Here is a 22,593-nt window from a genome sequence, read left to right as displayed (position 1 = left end):
AAGCTTGAGAAGTACTCCACACTCGCGTAATCAAATTGTAACATTGAAATGCTGTGTCTGTTACATATAGGGAGAAGGCCTCTGAATTCAGAAGAATTGTACCAAAAGTGTATTGCCTGTTAACGATTGTTGCAGTTCTTCTTAAGCAGACCATGTCAGACACATCCATACAGTGCATAACACATGCACATTTACAAGATTATCTCAGCACTGACATATTTTTTTTAATACTTTTAATTGTGAAACTTATTTTTATTCCAAGATCTATTGATTAAAATGTACTTTGCTCGTGGAAAAACCCTTTTATGCCCCACATACACAGACTAATATTGTCAGAATTGCCAATATTGAAAGGCTTGGCCAATAATTTAATGTGTATGGGAGCCTGCAACAATTTATTATTAAGAAAAATGTTGAATTGCCATGTCCGATTTCAGACCGCTGATTGTTTTTTTCTCCCTGAGACATTACTGATGACTACTTACTCATAGAGAAATACAAACAAATGATGAGCATATGTAGCAAAACATATACAGAGACGCACCATAGAAACATCAATACCAGCCAAATGAATTGTGCCAAATAGTCTCATAAAACATCCATTTTATTAAAGATTATTTTAAAAACAATCAAATATACGTACAGAGTATTTCCAAGGTTGAAACCTTGGCCCAACCTTGGAGATATTCTGTACGTATGCTTTATCGTTATCACTGTTTTAAAAATAATCTTTAATAAAATGGATTTTTCATAGAGAAGACAGACGTGTTCGGCCATGCAGGCACTCTTATGAGAGAGTCGACTGAAAAGGCTGCGTTTGTTAGGCCAACTGTCATCTAATGAGTATGGCGGGACATCATCAGATATCATTGTATTCAATGCAAAGCAGAGATATTGGCAGAAAACAGAAAATAAATACTATAATTTGTCTTTACAAACTGTGGTAGAGAATAAAATTAAAAAAGTGCTTCCTATGTGCTGGAAATTAACACATATTTTTGTATAATCATGTTAAATTGCATTGGATGATTTCTGTGGTCAACCTGTTCTTGCATTCAAAGACTATTCTGGAAGATTTAGTATAGTTTGCGAATGCACTTTGAACTGAGGTTTAATCGTGGAATTGCTATTTATTCATGGTATTAGAATACATCAATGCCCTACTTCTGTTCTATACTGATAACCATTGTGAGGGGAGTTGGATGAGCGCAGATATTTCAGCAGGTTTCAGTGTTAGATAAATATTTGCTAGGTACATTTGTAGTTTGGTATATGTCCTTGCCTGCACCTTCCGATTATGTTTAACAAAGCTAATAGCTTAAAATACTTTATAGATCCAAAATCTAACCCTATTTTCTTGTAAGAAAAATGTAAAAAAATATTTGAAAAAGAGATAATTGTTTTTAACGCCTTTGATGACCTTTGACTTATATTTATGTCAAAAGTCATGGCATACACGCCATCGCATTATGCTATAGCACAGATGATTCATCTGTGCTAGCAGTGACGGAGCCTCAGACGCTGCAGCCCGCGTCCGAGGCTGCATCACTGAATGACGGCACATCGCTAGCGCATGCCGATTATGGCATGCATTGGCGATGCGCCCGATAATAGGGGTTAATGGCAGCGTTAATGGACTGCGTTATACCACTTATGCCGCAGTGTAACGCAGTCCGTCTAAGGGACTGCCATAACTGCCATGAGCAGAAATGCTCACTTGCTATGAGCGCCGACCGCTGGTTTCTATGTAATCATACTAACCTGGAGAATAATTTTTGCAATTTCAACGCAATTTTTTTTTCCACTTTCCAGTGCATCACTTGATAAAATAAACAATGTAATTCAAAAGTACAACTCGTCTTGCAAAAAACTAACCCTCAGGCCAGTTTCACATGTCCGTATATTTCCAGTACCGGAAAAAAATGGTACCGGAGATATCCATGTGTTCATGTGTGTACTGCGTGTGGCACAAGTGTGGCAACTGTGTGCCACCCGTGTGTCACATCAGTACCACACAGACAGCCACCGGGAAAGAAGCGCTACAGTAAGTGCTGTTACCCGGTGGCTGGTGCTGAATCAGGCTGTCATCATTCTCCCATGCTCTGCTGGCGAGCAGAGGAGAATGATGAGCGATATATTAAAGTCCGAACGACAGCAGGTGGGGGCTTTGGGGACTGTTACCCCCATCATCCCACACCTGCTTCCGCTAATAACAGTGACAGCAGGTGCAGATGATCGGGGTATTCCACAACCGCCTGCTGTGATCGTTCGGAAATAAATGAATGAAAAACCCGACGTGGGTTCCCCCCTATTTTATTAACCAACCAGACAAAACTCACAGCTGGGGGCTCCAACACCCAGCTATCAGCTTCTGCAAGGTGGGTTATCAAGAATAGAGGGGTCCCCACACTGTTTTTTTAATTATTTAAATAAATAATTTAAAAAATGGCGTGGGGTCCCTCCCATTTTTGACAACCAGCCTTGCTAAAGCTCACAGCTGGGGGCTGCTATTCTCAGACTGGTAAGGGGTCGTAGAATGTAAGTCCACAAGGACAGGGTCCTCTCCCCTCTGTACCAGTCTGTCATTGTAAATTTGTTTACTGTAAATGATATCTATAACTCTGTACGTCACCCCTTTCTCATGTACAGCACCATGGAACTAATGGTGCTATATAAATTAATAATAATAATAATAATTGATATAGGCCCCCCCAGCCTAAAAACAGCAGCCCGCAGCTGCCCAGAAAAGGTGCATCTATTAGATGTGCCTTTTCTGGTGCTTTGCCCAGCTATTCCCACTTGCCCTGTAGTGGTGGCAAGTGGGGTAATAATTGTGGGGTTGATGTCACCTTTCAGGTGATATCAAGCCCACGGCTTAGTAATGGAGAGGCGTATATAAGACATCTATCCATTACTAATCTTATAGTTGTAATGTTAAATAAAGACACGGCCAGAATAAAATCCTTTATTTGAAAAAAATACACAGACTCCCTTATTGTTCTAAATTAAACCATACTTACTGTAACACCTATTTCCCTGACGACCTCGATCTCCTGTAATAAAAATAAAACAATAAACCAACAATATACCATACCTGTCCATTGTTATGTCCCACACTGTAATCCAAGTCTGGGGGCTAAATAGTTTTCAACCAGGACAGTGCCAAGATGCGACCATCCCAGCTGAAAACCACTGGTGAATGAGATGCTGATAGCGCAGCATCATTCACAAGCAGTGACATCATCACTGGCTTTTTCCCACGGTCCAGAGGTCACCTCAGTCCAGCACGGCCGTGATGATGTCACCGCTGGTGAATGATGCTGCGCTCTCAGCATCTCATTCTCCAGTGGTTTTCAGTCGGGACGGTCGCATCTTGGCACCATCCTGGTTGAAAACTATTTAGCCCCACTACAGGGCAAGTGGCAAGAGCCAGGCAAAGTGTCACAAAAAGATGTATCTAATAGATGTGCCTTTTCTGGGCAGCTACGAACCACTGTTTTTAAGCTGGGGGGTCTATATCAATAGCCCCTTACCAGTCTGAGAATAGCAGCCCCCAGCTGTAATCTTTAGCAAGGCTGGTTGTCAATAATGGGGGGGACCCCACGCCATTTTTTTAATTATTTATTTAAATAATTAAAAAACAGCGTTGGGACCCCTCTATTCTTGATAACCAACCTTGCAGAAGCTGACAGATGGGGGTTCGGACTTTAATATGTTGCTCAGCATTCCTCTCTGCTCGCCGGCAGAGCAGGTGAGAATGATGACAGCCGGCTTCAGCACCAGCCGCTGGGAAACAGCGCTTACAGTAGCGCTTCATCCCTGGCGGCCTTCCGTGTCACACGGAGGACATCAAAGTGTGTTCTCCGTGTGCACATGTGGGGGACGTTTTTCCATCCTGCTGATGGCAAAAAATAGACATGTCAGCGTGTTTTGCCCACGGACACACGGTCCATGGAAACACACTAACATGTGCATAGACCCATTCATTTGAATGGGTCTACGTGTATACGTGTCTCCGGTACATGTGAAAACTGTCACCACACGTACCGGAGACACGGACGTGTGAAAGGGGCCTTATACGGCTGTTGGGACGGAAAGATAAAAAAGTTAGGCTGCTGTCACACTATCAGTATTTGGTCAGTATTTTACATCAGTATTTGTAAGCCAAAACCAGGAGTGGGTGATAAATACAGAAGTGGTGCATATATTTCTATTATACTTTTCCTCTACTTGTTCCACTCCTGGTTTTGGCTTACAAATACTGATGTAAAATACTGACCAAATACTGCTAGTGTGACGGCATCCTTATGGTTCTTGGAATAAGGGGAGAAAATAAAGAAAGTGAAAAAAATAGATTTGATGGAGCCAATTTAACATTAAAAACATTAAACATAATAAGACTGTACAAATAAATCACGTCACCTCTGATGTTAGGCACATACTTAGGGAAGTCATCTTCCCCCAATTCTACTATCATATATCAATTCAAATTTGTCCTGTTATATTAATCAATTGCTGCATTTTGGAGACATTTTTTAGATATATTTTGAATCATTGGATTAATGTAAACCACTTTTTTCTTTCTTTATTTATAAAACTGTCTCCATGTACATGTTTTAAATGCTTTTATATGTTATTAATAAAGTTATACCATTGATTTATGGTATGCGTAGTCTTTCTTTATAGGCTTAATGATTAATCTCAATGTGTCATGTATACATTCAGTATATTATCATTTTGTTATTTTCAATGATTTTAGAGAGTTTACAGTCATCGTCATATCATTTCAGAAGAGACATTTTTCTCCATTATAAAAGTTAGTACACAGTGCATGTACAAATAGCTACAGAATTGCTTAACTATGAGGGCTTGAAGATATAACATTTTACCATCTGCTCACCATGTATAATGCAGTTGAAAAGAACTGTAGACAAAGTCCAGCTCTTAGAAGCTTTTAGAAAACTGGACCCTAATGTAAAGTGATTGCTAAAACACATTTGCTTCACTTAGAGCCATATTTTAGATTTCTCACCATAGGAAAAAGCTTATTCTTTGATTTCCAGAAACCATTATATTTCCCTGATTACTGCATATCTATTGAAGACCAAATCAGCAGGGAGCCTTCCTAAAATAAAAAATACTTCTTCCAAAATGTACTTTGTAGTCGCTGCCATTTGTGGGAAATTGAACAGCTATTTTCATTATCAGAAGAAAAGCCAAGCTTAACAATAGGCAGCAAGTCAATGACGATAATGGAAAGATAATAGGCGTCAAACCAGATGACGCAAGATTATGTAAAAAACAAACCGCGATATATTCACTACGTACACAGTCAATGGAAATACTTGTTTGTCTCCTATTATTTTACAATTGCCCATTTAGTAAAGTCACAAACAGTGTATATAGCAGGCTTTGCTTCTTATACCATGCAGTATGATCAACTATTTATCAGGAAAAGAAAATGTTGCACACCTGTCGCTGGTCCTGGCTCTGCTACATCTGCCCTGGTCCGTTCTTTCTTGTGCTCCATGCCAGGCAGGTGGCCTGGTGTGCTTCCGTGTGATAAACTGCCTGGGCCTAATTATGGGCTTCCAAGACCCAAACCCGAGCTTTGGTATTGAATCTGAGACAAGACTTGCTGTTTGGTAGTGCACAGCAACATGGCTGCAGGCTGCAGGACGTCTCTTGTAGATCGACAGCTTCTTGTTACTTCGGAGTTCTGTCAGCTGCCTGTCCCCAGATTTCCTGGACCTCTTCACTGTGTCCGCCCGTGGTTTCCCAGACTTTTTTCTTGCTTTGTGTGACTTTCTTGGTTGCTGACTTTCCTGTTACTCCAGAATTTTTCTGCTACCTGCCTGCGGTTTCCTGCACTCCACCTGCTTGTATGCAGTTTCCTGATAACCTCTGCTTGACTGCAGTTTCTTGACGTTCTCTATTTGCCTGTGATTTCATACACTCTACCTGCTTGCTGGCTGTCTCCTTCCTGCCTTCGGTTTCCTGATATCCTCCACATGCCAGCAATTTCCTGCACTAACTGCTTGCCTGTGGTTTCCTGCACTCCACCTTATTGCTTTCAATTTCCTGATGTCCTTCATATGCCAGCGGTTTCCTGCACTCCCTGCTTGCCTACGGTTTCTTGACATTCTTTGCCTGCCTACGATTTCCAGCATTCCACCTGTCTACCTATGTTTTCCAGTCTATTTACCAACCTGCTGCACTGACACCTGTGGCCATGTGCCCACCTGGACCTTAGGTTTAGAGGATCCACCTCACCTAGTGATCCCCTTGAATTTCTCGTAACAGAAAAGGTAATGCCCAAAATGGTCACCTATTCAATATTTAGTAACACCCCTTTAACAATACTTAGGCGACAATTTATTAAGAACAGCATTTTATATGGCAGTCTTAATAAAGTGAGAACTATAACTAGGTTCCTCTTTCAACTGTCCTGGGCCGAATTTGGTGAATCTTTCAAATGTTCTCTGCCACCAACAAATGTTTTCCAGACAGGAGTTGGCGTATATTTCTTTTGTAATTTAAGTCATATTTATCATATAAATATAAAGAATATGTTATGCACTCTTGGCCATACCTCATCCAACCTGAGCTCTGCCTAATCTTCAAAAAGTTAGCGGGAACTGTTGTAAAAATGCCAAAAGTGGTATATTTTTCCCTAACTTCAAGTTGCCCAATAATTTTGAGACATTTCGAGCAGTTTTTTGCCATGATTCTGGCAATACTGCTTGATGAATCAGACCATTAAGTTCATGTCAAAAAATTAAAAGCTGTAAATATGGCCCCAGATTTAAGATGGTATTTTTTATGCCAGTCAGAATGAACTGTACACTGCTGTATGATGAATGCACCTAATTCATTAGGAGGCATGTACCTCTTAATGAATTTAAAGTATTTTCCAACTTCCACGCACCACTGCCAGAAATGCTACTTCAGTTACAAAATGGAGTTCATTTTTAGCGTAATTTATATCACATTAGTGGTTCAAAGTTTTATTAAATCCATTCATGCTTCTAAAAGTTGGCAGAGTGGACCAGGAGTGAGATAAAAAATAGAGTTGAGCAAATTTTTCAGAATTCGATTACGATTGTCAGCTAATATTGTTTCTGCAATATTTGCCGAACGTCATTGGAGTCAATCCGATCATCAAACATAAATTGGGCACAATTAGGGTACCAATATGGCAAGAATATGGCAAATTCAGATTCGGTGACCGATTCCGAACTTATTCACTCAACTCTAGTCATTAATAGACTGGGAGATCAACAAATAAATTCAAGCCAAGTCTAGTAAAAACAATAAAAGTAACAAAATATCTGTGCTCTGAGCAACTCATTCTCCCCTGGTTTTCAGCCTGGATGGTCGCATCTTGGCACTATCCAGGTTGAAAACCACTTATCCCAGACATGAATAGAGGCATGGGAAAGAATGTTAGACATCTGAGTGATATGGTTGTTTTTTATTTTTGATTTTTTTATTTTTTATTTTTTTACAGGAGACCAGGGCTTCAATGGAATGGGTGTTAGGTGAGTATTATTGTTGTTTGTAATTTTCTATTTTTACTGGGGATGAGGGCATCAATGGAATGGACGTAAGTTGAGTATAACTTTGTTTATTATTTTTAAATAAAAAAGTAAAATGGTGTGTATTTTTATTTCAAATAAAGGACTTTATTCTGGTTGTGTGCTAATTTACAATCTGACTATGGAGTTAGCAATGCAGAGGTGTCTTATAGACGCCTCTCCATTACTAGCATGTGGGGTTGATGTCAGCAGCCATAACACAGTTGACATCAACCCCACATATATTAACCTCACTTGCTACCACCACAGGGCAAGTAGGAAGAGCCTGGCAAAGTGTCAGAATTGGCGCATATAATAGATGCACATTTTCTGGGGAGACTGCTAGCTGCTATTTTGGGGGTCCAGCATGGTTGGTACAATGTGACAGACAGACAGTGACCACAGGAAAGTTCCAAACAAATTCTGTATAATGTCCAACATACTCACAAATAGAAAACAAATGGTATCTTCTGGATTGCAGCCAGGAATCAGGTTCACATTCGGGACCAGTTGCCGTGGGCAACTGCACCACCGTGCAATGCTGAGGGTTGCAAGGCCTTTTGGCTTCACTTGGCTCCGTGTTACTTCACACCAGCTGAGATTCCCAGAGCCACCTGCTCTGCAAGTTTGCAAACCGAGACTGACACACCCAACCCTTTGCTGCAGGGTTTTTTAAATGGAATCTGTGGCCATGGGCCACTAGTAAGACCCAGCCCGGAGGGAGCAAACTTCCCCTCTAACATCCTGCATTTTGCTCCATAAATAAAAAATACTGCTGGGTTTTCTTAAATCTGGCTTGAGCAAATAGCCAGCCCAAGACCCAACTTACTTTTATTTTGCACTGCAATCACAGCTAAATCTGTTACTGCAATGCACTCCAGCGGTCTTAATATGCTTATATGCGCATCCTGAGACACACATACCGACCCTTGCATATAACACCTGTGACTGCCACACAGGGGGGACACCACGCCGTTTTTTGAATTATTTATTTATTTAAATAATCTAGAAAAAATGGCTTGGGACCCCTCTATTTTTGATAACCAGCCATAATAAAGCTGACAGCTGAGGGATGCATCCCGTAGATGTCAGTTTTGCCATGCTGGATATCAAAAATAGAGGGGAACCAACGCTGTTTCTTTTTTTTCATTTATTTATTTATAGCGCAGATGCTGGCTGATGAATACTCCCCTCATTTGCTGCCTGCTCTCGCTGTTATTAGCGGCAGCAAGTGTAGGCTGATGGGAGTAGTACTCCCATCAGCCGATGCCTGTGACCGAAGGTAAACTTTTTACCACCAGTAACAGCTGATGGTTCACACTGTCATCTGACAGCATGGGAGCAACAGCACTCTGACCGGTGGTAATAATCTTACCACTGATCAGCGACACCAGTGTTTGTCATGCCGGCTTCGGACTCTGTTCACACGGGGGGAGTCTGTTGTGCAGTCTTAGACCTTCCTGTTGCTCAGCCTGAGTTTGGGAATCGGCTGTGGTTTGTTCAGTGATGTTAAGCTTGGCAGGAGTTAGCTTTTGATTAGTGGCTGAGGCTGCTGGGAACGCCTTTTCCCTTTTAGCATGGTTCAGAACATTCCTGGACGCTGACTATAGCATTTGTGTGTCTCTTGCATACCGGTCCTGTGTTGGAGTAGCTGTTGATGCTCAAGTCTTTATTTAGGAGTTTGGTGAAGTATACTTTGTTGTTTGTTCATTTCCCTATTGGTATTGTGTTTCCCCTCACACACATTGTGTCATCCTGTTAGTTTGCTTTGTGATGCAGTTTACTTTATTCCCTGTTGTTCTTTATCTGTGGTTTCCATTACTGTTCACATCCTGGGGTGGGGGTTGGGGTTTAGCTCAGGGCTGGACAGGAGATAGTGACAGGTCAGTGTCTCGGGCCTCCCTACCATCAAGGGTACCCCCGAGTTAAGGAAAGATAGGACTCCCTCTAGTCTGAGGGGCAGTTCAGGGGCCCTGGTTCCTCATCTCCTGTTTTCCCATTGTTTCCTATGACAGTTTCTTGTGCTGTCAAGCAGATGACAGCGTGGGAAACACCCAATATTCGGGGTGCCAAACCCAATCAGTAACATGGACTTCCTGGAGGAGTCATTATATGTTCGATATGGACCCCGAACTTTACTGTTCAGGTTCGCCCATCTCTGATCAGGACTATAGCTTTTATGTACACACTTATCACTAAAATATCCAATTACATCTTCTCCCCTTTTATTAGCTATCATTAACCATACAGCCATACTTAAAGATTTTTCCCCAGCTGTCTTTTAGATTGCCACATTCAATTTTAAATTATATTTCACTGTTATAATCAATGTATGATCATTCTTATTGTGTTACTTTACATTATTGATTCTATAATTTTTGTCATCAATTTGAAACTTGAAGAATGGGACTGTCTGAAATGCTGATACCCATATGTTATAAAAATTAAAATAACAGTCTAAAAAGGGTTTGTTTGCAGGTACATCTTTTTTTACCAATATTTCAGAATGGGTTAAAGGCAATGTGTCATTAGAAAATAACCTATTGTTTAAATCAGGTTTTTGTATTCCATGTAATTTAATTTTTTTTTTTAAAGTTACGGTACTTTTTTTCTAAATCTCTTTAAAAAAAAATAGAAATCTTGCAACTTACTCATTGGTCAATGGCGACATTTTAAATTTATACATCCTGTAATTTCAGGAAGAGATTTCAGAAGACTCAATATTATCAAAGGCAAGATTAAAATAACAGATGCCACCTGGATACTTAGCTGATAACACAGGATTCACCATTCTCAGTATCCTCTGCTCTCTTCCCCTCCAGCCTCCCCAATATTTTGCAATTTTCAAACTTTAAATCTTGAATTACCACACAAAATAGATAATAAATAACATTTACCACATGTCTACTTTACATCCGCATCATTTTTTAAACATTTTTTTTTGCTAAGAAGTTAGAACAGTTAAAAATTTATCATCAATTTCTGATTTTTCCAACAATATTTACCAAACCATTTTTTAAGGAACCACATTACATATGAAGTAACTTTGAGGGGCCTATGTGACAGAAAATACCATAACTGACCCCAGATCGCGAAAAATGGAGACGCTACTGGTATCGGAAAATTGCGCAATTTTTTTTTTTTTTAGCAAAGTTTTGAATTTTTTTTACCACTTAGATAAAAAATAACCTAGACATATTTGGTGTCTATGAACTCATAATGACCTGGAGAATCAAAATGGCAGGTCAGTTTTAGCATTTAGTGAACCTAGCAAAAAAGCCAAACAAAAAACCAGTGTGGGATTGCACTTTTTTTTTGCAATTTCACCGCACTTGGAATTTTTTTCCCGTTTTCTAGTACACGACATGCTAAAACCAATGATGACGTTAAAAAGTACAACTATTCCAGCAAAAAATAAGCCCTCAAATGGCCATATTGACAGAAAAATAAAAAAGTTATTTGCTGTGCCTAAACAGTGGAAATGAAGCGCCTGCCAGGGCCGTGGGCATACTCTGTACCGGTTCTTAAAGGGGAAGTGGTCATGGCAGCAGTGACCCGGTCCGTAGCCCTGGGTGTCCAATAAAAGAGTGATGATGAAAAGGGGAATAAAGTTTATGGGAAAAGGGGAATTGTTTGTGACGCCACCTGTGGTATTTGGCAAATAGGAGATGTTAGCCGATGCTGCTTGAGACTGCTGGGGCTGATGGTGATACAGCAGTGTTGTTACAACTCTCTACAGGTAGAGCTACACCCCAGGGCAGTGATGGTGTTAAAGGGTGATGATGGTGATTGTAGTGCAGGGCAGGTGATGCAGTAATAACTCAGAGGACACAGCAGGGTGCAGTTTCCACACGTTTACTCACAGTTCTTAATTGTAGTCCTCAGCTGGGGTGCTATGTTTTCCGGGTCTGTGGTCCAGCCAGCTCTCAAGTAAATTGGGTGCACCTTCCAGAACCCCCTTTCTATGTTACTTTTCTGGCCGTTTCGCTGCGCTGGCTCTCACCCTTCTGCCCTGCGCCTTCACACACAGTGTCCCAATCCAGCAGCCTCAGATCTTGGCAGGCGACACTCTCTGTTGGTCCCCTGGATCCTATATGGCTGCCTTTTCAGCAAATGTGTTGGATGTGGCTGCAGCACATGCAGATGCTGCAGCCTCCGGTTAGCTGAGTCTTGTAGTCCTCCACTAGTCTTGGGGGCCGGTTCCCCACTGCGACCTAGTCCCTTCACCTGGCAATGGTCAGCGTGGATGCGGGCCCCACAGGTGGATTGCTCACTACCCGTGCCCCTAGGACCCCTTCTTTCTCTCTTCTTTCTGTAGCTTCCCTTTTCTCTAGCTCCCTCTGACAGGGAGCCTCTTCTGCATGTCTTACTCCATTCAGCTCCTCTCACAATCTGACTTTCTCTCCTAATTAGCTACTCCCCTAACTACTCACTCCACCCACACCCTCTACCTAGTTACCATCTCCAGACTGGGATGAGGCCATCCTCCTTTAGGGTACACCCAGATGCCTTGACTGGAGTGTTGTGTTGGATGATGGTGTAGAGTCCTGGCTAGTGCCCCCTCCTTACCTCAGAGCGGAGTCCCACACCTTTGGATGAGGTGCAATACCTCTTTGGCGACCAGACCTCAGGGGTGTAGTAGTGAGCAGTTTTAAGCCTTAGACGATTCACTAAATTGTATAACGTTGGGTTGAGTAAATGTGAAAATACAATAAATAAAAGATTTAAAAAAGGCAAAAAACTATGATATACATGTGGTATTGCTGTAATCTCACTGACCCGAAGAATAAAGCTGCCTTAACACTTTTACCACATGGTGAAAGACATAACAAAAAAAATCCTGAATTGCATATTTTTTATATTCTATCTCCGAAAAATCAAAGTAGAAAGCGATCCAAATTTGATATGTGCCCAAAAATGGTACAAAAAAAACCATCAACTCGTTCCGCAAAAAAACGATCCCTCACATGACTCTGTTGGGAGAAAAATAGAAAAATTATAGCTCTCAAAATATGATGATGCAAAACCTTTGTTTTGCAAAAAAATCGTTTTTAGTGTGTGACAGTAGCCAAACATAAAAGAACTATATGAATTTGATTTTGCCGTAATTGCACAAACCTGAAGAATAAAGTAGTCTAATCACTTATACCACATGAGCAACAGCATAAAAAATAAATAAAGCCAGTTCTTCGCCTTCTGTTGATTTGTTCATTCTGCCTCCCATAGATTGCAGAAAGGCTCAGCTCACATTTATACTGCACTTTACGCTGAGCGCTTACACTGAAATATGTGATTCAGACTGAACCCCCAGTGGAAAATTCCCTATGATGAGGCACACAGTTTTGTGGACCTCTGAAAAGAAGGACACCGCTGAACAGAGGCCAGATGGAGACAAGAGTAACACTGCTGCCTCATTATAGTGATTGGATCCATCAGTGTTACCTCGATGTTAGTGCTCAGCGTAGAGCACAGGATAAATGTGCTCCCCAAAATGTTATGTAAAATATTCCCAGTAAAACCTTCAACAAAAAAGGCAAGTCCCCCTCAGGTCTGTCATTTGTTAATGGAAATATAGGGGCATCCATGTTACTGGTAGCACAAAAGGCTCTTAAAAAGTGCTATGCCTCGGCCCCCAGAGGCATACCCTAGGGATTAGGTTCAAGGGCGAAACTTCTGAGTGGGTCCCTAACCAGGTAACCCTGAATATAACTATGGGGGCGAACCCTAATAGTGGATGTAGGAGAACCTCAGCAGATGACCATGCTATACAAAGACGAGTACTGATATTACTGCCATATGGTGACTATTATTCTATTATCCCTTTTGAAAACTAAAAACTTGGGGCCAAAACAACATTTTAGCTGAAAAATTGTAATTTTTAAACCTTAGACTGTGTGCACTTTTTGCAAATTTGATGCACTTTTCTCACGCTTTATTCTGTACTGATTTGTGGCAAAACCTGATTCCAGCAAAGTGAGTAAGAAACCTGAAGTGTCATGCACACTTTGAAAAATATTTAGAAAATATTTAGAAACAGTGGTTGATACCTTTTAATAGCTAACTAGTGTTGAGCAATACCTTCCGATACTTGAAAGTATCGGTATCGGATAGTATCGGCCGATACCCGAAAAATATCGGATATCGCCGATACCGATACCCGATACCAATACAAGTCAATGGGACTCAAGTATCGGAAGGTATCCTGGATGGTTCCCAGGGTCTGAAGGAGAGGAAACTCTCCTTCAGGCCCTGGGATCCATATTCATGTAAAAAATAAAGAATTAAAATAAAAAATATGGATATACTCACCCGTCCGGGGGCCCCTGGACCTTACCGATTGTAACCGGCAGCCTCCGTTCCTAAGAATGAGGAGTTTAGGGCCTGCGATGACGTCGCGGCCTGTGATTGGTCGCGTGAGTGGTCACATGAGTGGCACGCGACCAATCAGAAGCCGCGACGTCATCGACGGCCCTTCACGCGCTCATTCTTAGGAACGGAGGCTGCCGGTTACAGCGGTAAGGTCCAGGGGCCGCCGGAGAGGTGAGTATATCCATATTTTTTATATTAATTCTTTATTTTTTACGTGAATATGGATCCGATTCCGATTTCCGATATCACTAAAGTATCGGAACCTGGTATCGGAATTCCGATACCGCAAGTATCGGCCGATACCCGATACTTGCGGTATCGGAATGCTCAACACTATGGCTAACTGAAAAGATGGTAACAAATTGCAAGCTTTCGAGACTACTCAGGTCCCTTCATCAGGCCTGGTGACTCACTGAGTACTCTCAATTCTAAATGTTTTTCTATCCACTAGCTAAAACAGTACCAAGATATATATCTTTCCTGTATGCACACTCTGAATATTTTTCACTTGCAGATTTGGATCAGAAAATAATCTGCAGCATGTTAATTCTCTGTGCATTTTTTCCCTGCATTTTTCACCCATTGAATGCACTGAAAAACACGCACCAAAATCGCATCAACAACGCATCAATAATGCAAAGTTTTTGAGTCTGCGTTTTCCTGCCAAGAGGTGGCGAAATGGTGCCGAGATTTCTGCAATCAAATACTCCACGTGTGCACATAGCCTTAGGAGATTCACTAAATTGTATGACATTGGGCTGAGTAAATGGAAAATTTCCATTTTATCCAGTAAAATGTTGCTTTGGCCCCAAGTTTTTTTAATTTTCAAAAGGGATAATAGGAAAAATAAACAGTACAATTTGTCACGCAATTTGTATGCCAATACCCCATATGTGATCAAAAACATTTTTTGAGGCACAGTGCAAAGCTCAGAAAGGAAGAAGTGCCATTTATTGTGTGGTAAAAGTGTTAAGGCAGCTTTATTCTTTGGGTCAATATGACTAATGTGATACCACATGTATATCATAGTTTTTTTAATTATTTGTTTACAGTGTTCACTGAAGGGGTTAACTAGTGTGACAGTTTTATAGGTCAGCTTTTTCTGGACGGAGCAATACCAAATTTGTGTACTTTTATTTTGCTTATTTCTGTTTTTAGATAAATATACAAATTTATTTATTTATAATATTTTTTTCATTTTTATGTTATTTACTTTGTGATTTTTAAAAAAAACATTTTTACAATACTTTTTTCACTTTTTTTAGTTAGTCGCTCTTTGGGTACAATGCATTATACCTGTCAGCTTTAGACTGACAGAAGCTTCTTAGACAAAGCTAAGGCATGGCCTAAGCAGGACTCCATACCATAGCTTGATGATGCAGGGGTGCTGATTGGACAGGAGATGGAGCCACCTCCCTCTCCTTGCCTTCTAAGTGCTGCAATCGCTATTGACCTCAGTATTTAAGGGATTAAATAGTCCAAGATGGCAGTCGGGTTTTGCCAGGAAACACAGGTACATCTTTGTGCTGGAACGCGCTGTGAAACAGTAAACACCAGTATGTCCAATCTTGCTTAGCCAATCAGTGGATGAGGCGTGTCCATGCTGCAACCAGTGATTGGCTGAGAGGACATTTCTTATCATTTCCTAAGTGTCCAGAAGGGTCTAGACGTAAAGAATGGTGAGAGGCATGGAAAGAATCAGACTGGGAGCAGAAGGGTTTGGTGAGTTTTGCTTCATTTACTTTCCAACATATTCTGTGCCAATAGTGGAAACATTTTATTTTTTTTACTTTAAATATTTTAATTGTGTTTTAACAACAAGGATATAAAAAAAGAACATTCAAATTAATTATGTTCAATAATAACAATAAAAAGTTGACGTTGTTAATATTCAAATTAAGTAAAATAATCTGAGAACTGTCAAGATTAAATGTCCAAAATTCATAGATTTATTCAGAATTATGACCAGTCATGCAATACACCAACGTTTCGGCCTGATGGGCCTTTGTCAAGGTAATTATCTGTGTAACAGTACAAAGAAAATATAATCAAAAATTATAAGCAACCAATAATATATAATAAAACAGAACAACTGGTCAATACATACTCAAAATAAATATCCAGAGCCAACATATCATGTCATCCCATGAATATCAGTACATATGTATAACAGCCCATCAAATAATACATAGAGGCTAAGTGCCCACATAATTACAGAAGAATCGAAAAATAAAACTCAATAATCAATAAATACAGGTGGTCAGCATCATCATATGTCTCAGAGGTAGAGACAAGTTCCATCTGTGAACTATGGACAATCCTTATCTTATATACAAATCATATCCTGAAGGGCTCAAACTAGAACAAAAATAAACAATACAATCATATGAGCGCAAATAATCAGTAAGGCACAGTTACCTGTATGACGGTATTTAAGAAGATACTAAAAGAAAAGAAAAGAAGGACAAAGGGGTCCCGGTAAGTGCACGGAGAAGTTATATAATAGAATTAAAGAGTCACACCCGAAATGGATAGATTACCTGGTTAAGGAGCGCATGCATATTGGGAAGACGCCGATTCAGTAGTGGGGTGTCGCATGCAACATGTAGGTCACCTATTTATGATGTCTCGTCCGCCGCACCCTGCACTTTGTCCTCCCGTGTGCCGTGAAGAATCTCCATTTTTTGTACATGATATAATAAAGACTTGTTGAACTGCAAGACCGGTGAGTGCTTTGGCGTTCTTCTTTTTGATTGCTATTAGCATGCAACATGTAGGTCACCTATTTATGATGTCAGAACGGCGCCAATGTCCGAAAAGATCACGTGTGCTTCACATAGTGCGCAGTGAGTAAATGTCGCGCATGCGTAATAGAAGAAAAAGGACGGAAGTGGGGAATGGAAAGGCAGAAGTAGGGAATAAGAGATAGTAAGGTAATATATTGAGAAATATATAAAAGCAGGCGCCGCATATCGCAGACGGTAGAGAATAAAAAAGGAACAAGAGTTGGTAAATGCGTATACCAATGTATAGAACATATATCATATCTCAATACAGCATGACCAATGTTCTATTCCTTTTTTAGATACTCTTGTGATGATTAATGACGATAAAACTTTATCAACAGATATCTATGTTAAACCAACGGACAAGAACAGTCTACTGTTCTTTACAAGTTGTCATCCACGCCACATTAAAAAATCCCTCCCAAAATCACAATATCAGAGGGTTAATCGTATTGTGTCGGACCCTTCACAATGCTCCATACGTCTTAATGATATGGCCTCCAAGTTCCGCAGTCGTGGGTATCCAGATTCATATCTTAGTTTTTCTCCAGATACTCCAGTTTCTAAGACACCACAGGTTGGGGGACATCGGATGGCTTTCGTCAATACATACCACCCGTTCATGTCTCTGTTTCAGAAGATTATTTTTAGACATTGGTCACTTCTGGGGTCCTCCTATCCTGACATTCCTGAATTCCGCATTCCTCCACTCATGTGTCATAAAAAACCACCTAATATGCAGAACCTTTTAGTTAGGGCGGATGTTGGTAGCCCAAGAACAGAGATGAAACAGTCGTTTTTGACATCTTCACGTAAGGGTACATTTCGCTGTTTACGTTGTTTGCAGTGTTCACACATTACCAAGGGTGAGACATTCACACATCCGAGGACTGGAAAATGTTTCCCGGTTCGTGGCTTTTACAGCTGTGATTCTTCATACGTTGTGTACTTCATCAAATGTCCTTGCGGTCTCGGATATGTTGGGGAAACTACCCAGCATATCCGAGACCGCATATCACAGCACAAATCAACTATTCGCTGCAAGAAGACTATGCTACCCATACCTGCACATTTTATTAATCATTCATAATCATAGCATTTCACAGCTACGTTACCAGGTTATCGATAATGTGCCAATGGCTAGAAGAGGTGGAAACAGAATATTGAAGTTAAAAGAAAAAGAGGCATTTTGGATCTACACTCTTCAAACCTTAGAACCATTTGGTTTGAATAGAGAATATGAGGTGTTCTATTGACTTTTATGATCCTTTATTGTATAACATTGTCCTCTCTTTGAATTTGATATCTCTTTTTTTCTCGCAGTTTCTCTTTCTTTCACTTCTTCTATTTTTTGATTTAGGATATGTGATCTCTTTATGGGCTTGATCCCTGAGAGCTCATAAGCTATGTATAATTGTACATATGTATTTGTGTATATTATAGATGAGTAGATATCTTCTGGTTATATACATATATCTATTTACATATGCTATATGTACTGATTTCTTTTCCCTTTTCTTTCTTTTAGACTTGATTCTGTGGTCCATCACTCTTTGGGTGCAGGTCGGTGCACGACATGGGTGCTTTTTCTTTTCTAATACCCTTTTAATATATGTTCTATACATTGGTATACGCATTTACCACCTCTTGTTCCTTTTTTATTCTCTACCGTCTGCGATATGCGGCGCCTGCTTTTATATGTTTCTCAATATATTACCTTACTATCTCTTATTCCCTACTTCCGCCTTTCCATTCACCACTTCCATCCTTTTTCTTCTATTACGCATGCGCGACATTTACTCTCTGCGCTTGCGCACTATGTGAAGCACACGTGATCTTTTCGGACATTGGCGCCGTTCTGACATCATAAATAGGTGACCACTTGTTGCATGCGACACCTCACTACTGAATCGGCGTCTTCCCGATATGCACGCGCTCCTTAACCAGGTAATCTATCCATTTCGGGTGTGACTCTTTAATTCTATTATATAACTTCTCCGTGCACTTACCGGGACCCCTTTGTCCTTCTTTTCTTTTCTTTTAGTATCTTCTTAAATACCGTCATACAGGTAACTGTGCCTTACTGATTATTTGCGCTCATATGATTGTATTGTTTATTTTTGTTCTAGTTTGAGCCCTTCAGGATATGATTTGTATATACGATAAGGATTGTCCATAGTTCACAGATGGAACTTGTCTCTACCTCTGAGACATATGATGATGCTGACCACCTGTATTTATTGATTATTGAGTTTTATTTTTCGATTCTTCTGTTATTATGTGGGCACTTAGCCTCTATGTATTATGTGATGGGCTGTTATACATATGTACTGATATTCATGGGATGACATGATATGTTGGCTCTGGATATTTATTTTGAGTATGTATTGACCAGTTGTTCTGTTTTATTATATATTATTGGTTGCTTATAATTTTTGATGATATTTTCTTTGTACTGTTACACAGATAATTACCTTGACAAAGGCCCATCAGGCCGAAAGGTTGGTGTATTGCATGACTGGTCATAATTCTGAATAAATCTATGAATTTTGGACATTTAATTTTGACAGTTCTCAGATTATTCTACTTAATTTGACATTATTTTTCTGAGAACTCTTTTTCTACATTTTGGACTGCAATCCCCTTGATCGATTACTACTGTTGTTAATATTCAGTTATCGTTAAACATTAGAACGTAAGTATAATCAGCTTGATTAGGTATTAGTATATGCTCTTACATGAAACAAATAATTACCTGTGTGATAGAGCAATGTAAAGAAGAAAGAAGGGTGGAAAGAGAAAAAATGGGAAGGAAAGGGAGGTGGAGGGGGGACGAAACAAAAAAAAACACGACTTATTGAAACTAGCACTTCAGAGTAGACCACATCTACTACGACATTCTATCTTAAGTATTTTTTTTTTGACACCCAGATTTCCAGGTCATTCCCCTCACTGAATAATATCCAACATGTCCATTAGCAATGAAAAGCTTTGATGTGATTGTTACTCTTCTACCTGTGAGACTATTACACAGTGAGAATATTGAATTCCATAACCCACAAACGAATGGGCATTCCCACCATATTTGTAACATGATGTGGCTGCACCACCACACTGCTAGTATGAGTCCGACATAGAGGGGAAGATTCTATGTAGCATAGTGGGACCACAGTACCATCTAGATAGAGTCTTATAGTTTTTCTCTTGAGCATGGCAAGTACGGTAATAGATAACACAGGCCAACAAAAAACAACTTTTTTTATGTTTCTTTGATGAAAATAGGCAAATATTACTAATTTTGGGTCGAGAAACTCAAATATACCCACAGAATTGTTTAATTAGCTCTCGTTTTTTAGATACACGCCATGGAAGTATGTGCTGTAGGTAGCGAGAAGAATTCATTACAAGAGTATAAATTGCACAGTACAGTACACATATTTAGTATCGCCGCGTCCGTAACGACCCAACCTATAAAACTGTCCCACTAGTTAACCCCTTCAGTAAACACCGTAAGAAAAAAAAAAAAAAAACGAGGCAAAAAACAACGCTTTATTACCATACCGCCGAACAAAAAGTGGAATAACACGCGATCAAAAAGATGGATATAAATAACCATGGTACCGCTGAAAACGTCATCTTGTCCCGCAAAAAACAAGCCGCCATACAGCATCATCAGCAAAAAAATAAAAAAGTTATAGTCCTCAGAATAAAGCGATGCCAAAATAATTATTTTTTCTATAAAATAGTTTTTATCGTATAAAAGCGCCAAAACATTAAAAAATGATATAAATGAGGTATCGCTGTAATCGTACTGACCCGACGAATAAAACTGCTTTATCAATTTTACCAAACGCAGAACGGTATAAAGAAATTCATGAATAGCTGGTTTTTGGTTATTCTGCCTCACAAAAAACGGAATAAAAAGTGATAAAAAATGGTCACGTGTCCGAAAATGTTACCAATAAAAACGTCAACTCGTCCCGCAAAAAACAAGACCTCACATGACTCTGTGGACCAAAATGTGGAAAAATTAAAGGTCTCAAAATGCCACGTATATAAGTGCCACGTATTTAAGTGCCACGTATAAGTGCCACGTATTTAAGTGCCACGTATAAGCAAAGTAATGATGGTAAGCAGTCTTCACAAGTGGAGTAATTGGTCTTCTTTGGTTGGCAAATGTCACATAACCACACACGTAACAAAAATTGTTAACAATATTTGCACATTTACGAGGCATTTTCAAAGTGTAAATTCTCTCCACAAAATTACTGCAACAAGAGAAAGAGACTTCAATTAGTACAAACTATGCAGACACAATTTATAAAATGGCTGACATTGGTTCAACAGGTCTGTAATCAGGTTTACCAATACACATTTGTTGAAAATTCAAAATTTCCCTATTTTCCTGCATAATAATCTTAAATGACCTGTATCTCAGCAACAAGAGCTAATAATGATTTTTAAGTAACATATTCGTTTTTAGGATGCTAAAATTATTACAAACCAGCTATTTTCATTTCAGAAACATTTTCACTGTTGGCCAGTGTAATTTGTGGCAGAGTATGAATGTTTTTTGCCAATCCTCCTGTAACAACCCTGCCGGCATCACTACAAGGCCTTCCATTCCCCATCTGCCTGTTACATCAACTCACTCACCCAGTGCCATGCTTGCTCTGTGTACACTTCCTGGCTGTGTGCATAGGGGGGCGGCGCCAGTCACTCCGGATTCTTATTGAGACTGTGTGCACCTCCTTTGGGTGTTCCTGGCCAATAGCCTTGAGGCCTCTGATACTTAAGGCATCCTCACCCATTGGAGGATGCCTGAGCAAACTATTCCCCTCAGTTAGCATTTGCTACTGAGCTGCCAGGTCGTGTCTGTTTCCTGTCTCAGAGGGCTGCAATACTGCAGGCCTTCATCTGTGTTCTGTTTGTGTATCCGTGTCCGTCCCTGTCTGAACTCTGGTCTATGCCTGTTCCTGTTCCTTCTTTGTCATTTGTCATTTCCCACTCTGCTGTATGTACTGTTATGGACTGGTAATTTAGGAGCGACATGCGACTAGCTCTGAGCAGGTGGTAACTATACAGACCGCAGTTCCTGATCTTAACACAACACTAGAAGTAGCCGTGGGATGTTCCTGTCACTCCCTGGACACCTCGTCACAGCCGGAGAACTAGCTACCCCTAAAGGTAGAAATAGGAAAGCTATCTTGCCTCAGAGAAAATCCCAAAAGGATAGGACAGCCCCCCACAAATAATGACTGTGAGAGGAGAAGGAAATGACATACGTAGAATGAAACAAGATTTAGCAAAGGAGGCCACTTCTAGCTAGATAGATAGTACAGGAAAGAACACTGTGCGGTCAGTAATAAAAACTAGAAAAAGTCCACCGCAGAGATATGCAAAAATCTCCACACCTGACTAAAGGTGTGGAGGGCAAAATCTGCAGCCCAGAGCTTCCAGCTTAGCTGAATAGATCCATACTGATAAGCTGGACAAATTAACAAAACATAGAATGTGCTGAACAATAAGTCCACAACAAGTGGACTGCAAAAGGACAAGCAAGGACTTATCTTTGCTGAACGGGTCAGAGTGTCAGGGAAATCCAAAAGAGCCGAGACTCCCAAGCAGGAACAATTGACAACTGGCATTGATTGAGGGATAAAGCCAGACTAAAATAGCCGAGCAGAAAGACGATCAGTGGAAGCAGCTGCTGATGCTAAATCCAAGAATCAGCTATACCACTCAAAACCACAGGAGGGAGCCCAAGAGCAGAACTCACAAAAGTGCTACTTACAACCACCGGAGGGAGCCCAAGAGCAGAATTCACAACAGTGTACCTCCGCCTTATCTCTCTGCTCTGC

General features: G+C 40.3%; 1 long non-coding RNA gene across 2 annotated transcripts in view; it reads left to right on the top strand.

Annotated features, from left to right (window-relative positions):
* Positions 1 to 22,593, top strand: part of LOC143793786 (uncharacterized) — a 154,663-nt gene that overhangs the window by 110,757 nt on the left and 21,313 nt on the right. For both annotated transcript variants that reach the window (XR_013220261.1, XR_013220260.1), the window contains 2 exons: positions 18,261 to 18,295; positions 18,777 to 18,801. This is a non-coding gene — a long non-coding RNA (uncharacterized LOC143793786). The remainder of the gene's footprint in view (positions 1 to 18,260; positions 18,296 to 18,776; positions 18,802 to 22,593) is intronic.

The sequence above is a fragment of the Ranitomeya variabilis genome, chromosome 1 (assembly GCF_051348905.1).
Source record: "Ranitomeya variabilis isolate aRanVar5 chromosome 1, aRanVar5.hap1, whole genome shotgun sequence".
Lineage (NCBI taxonomy): Eukaryota > Metazoa > Chordata > Amphibia > Anura > Dendrobatidae > Ranitomeya > Ranitomeya variabilis.
Note: the sequence above shows the minus strand (reverse complement) of the source record. Positions and strands in the feature narration are given on the sequence as shown.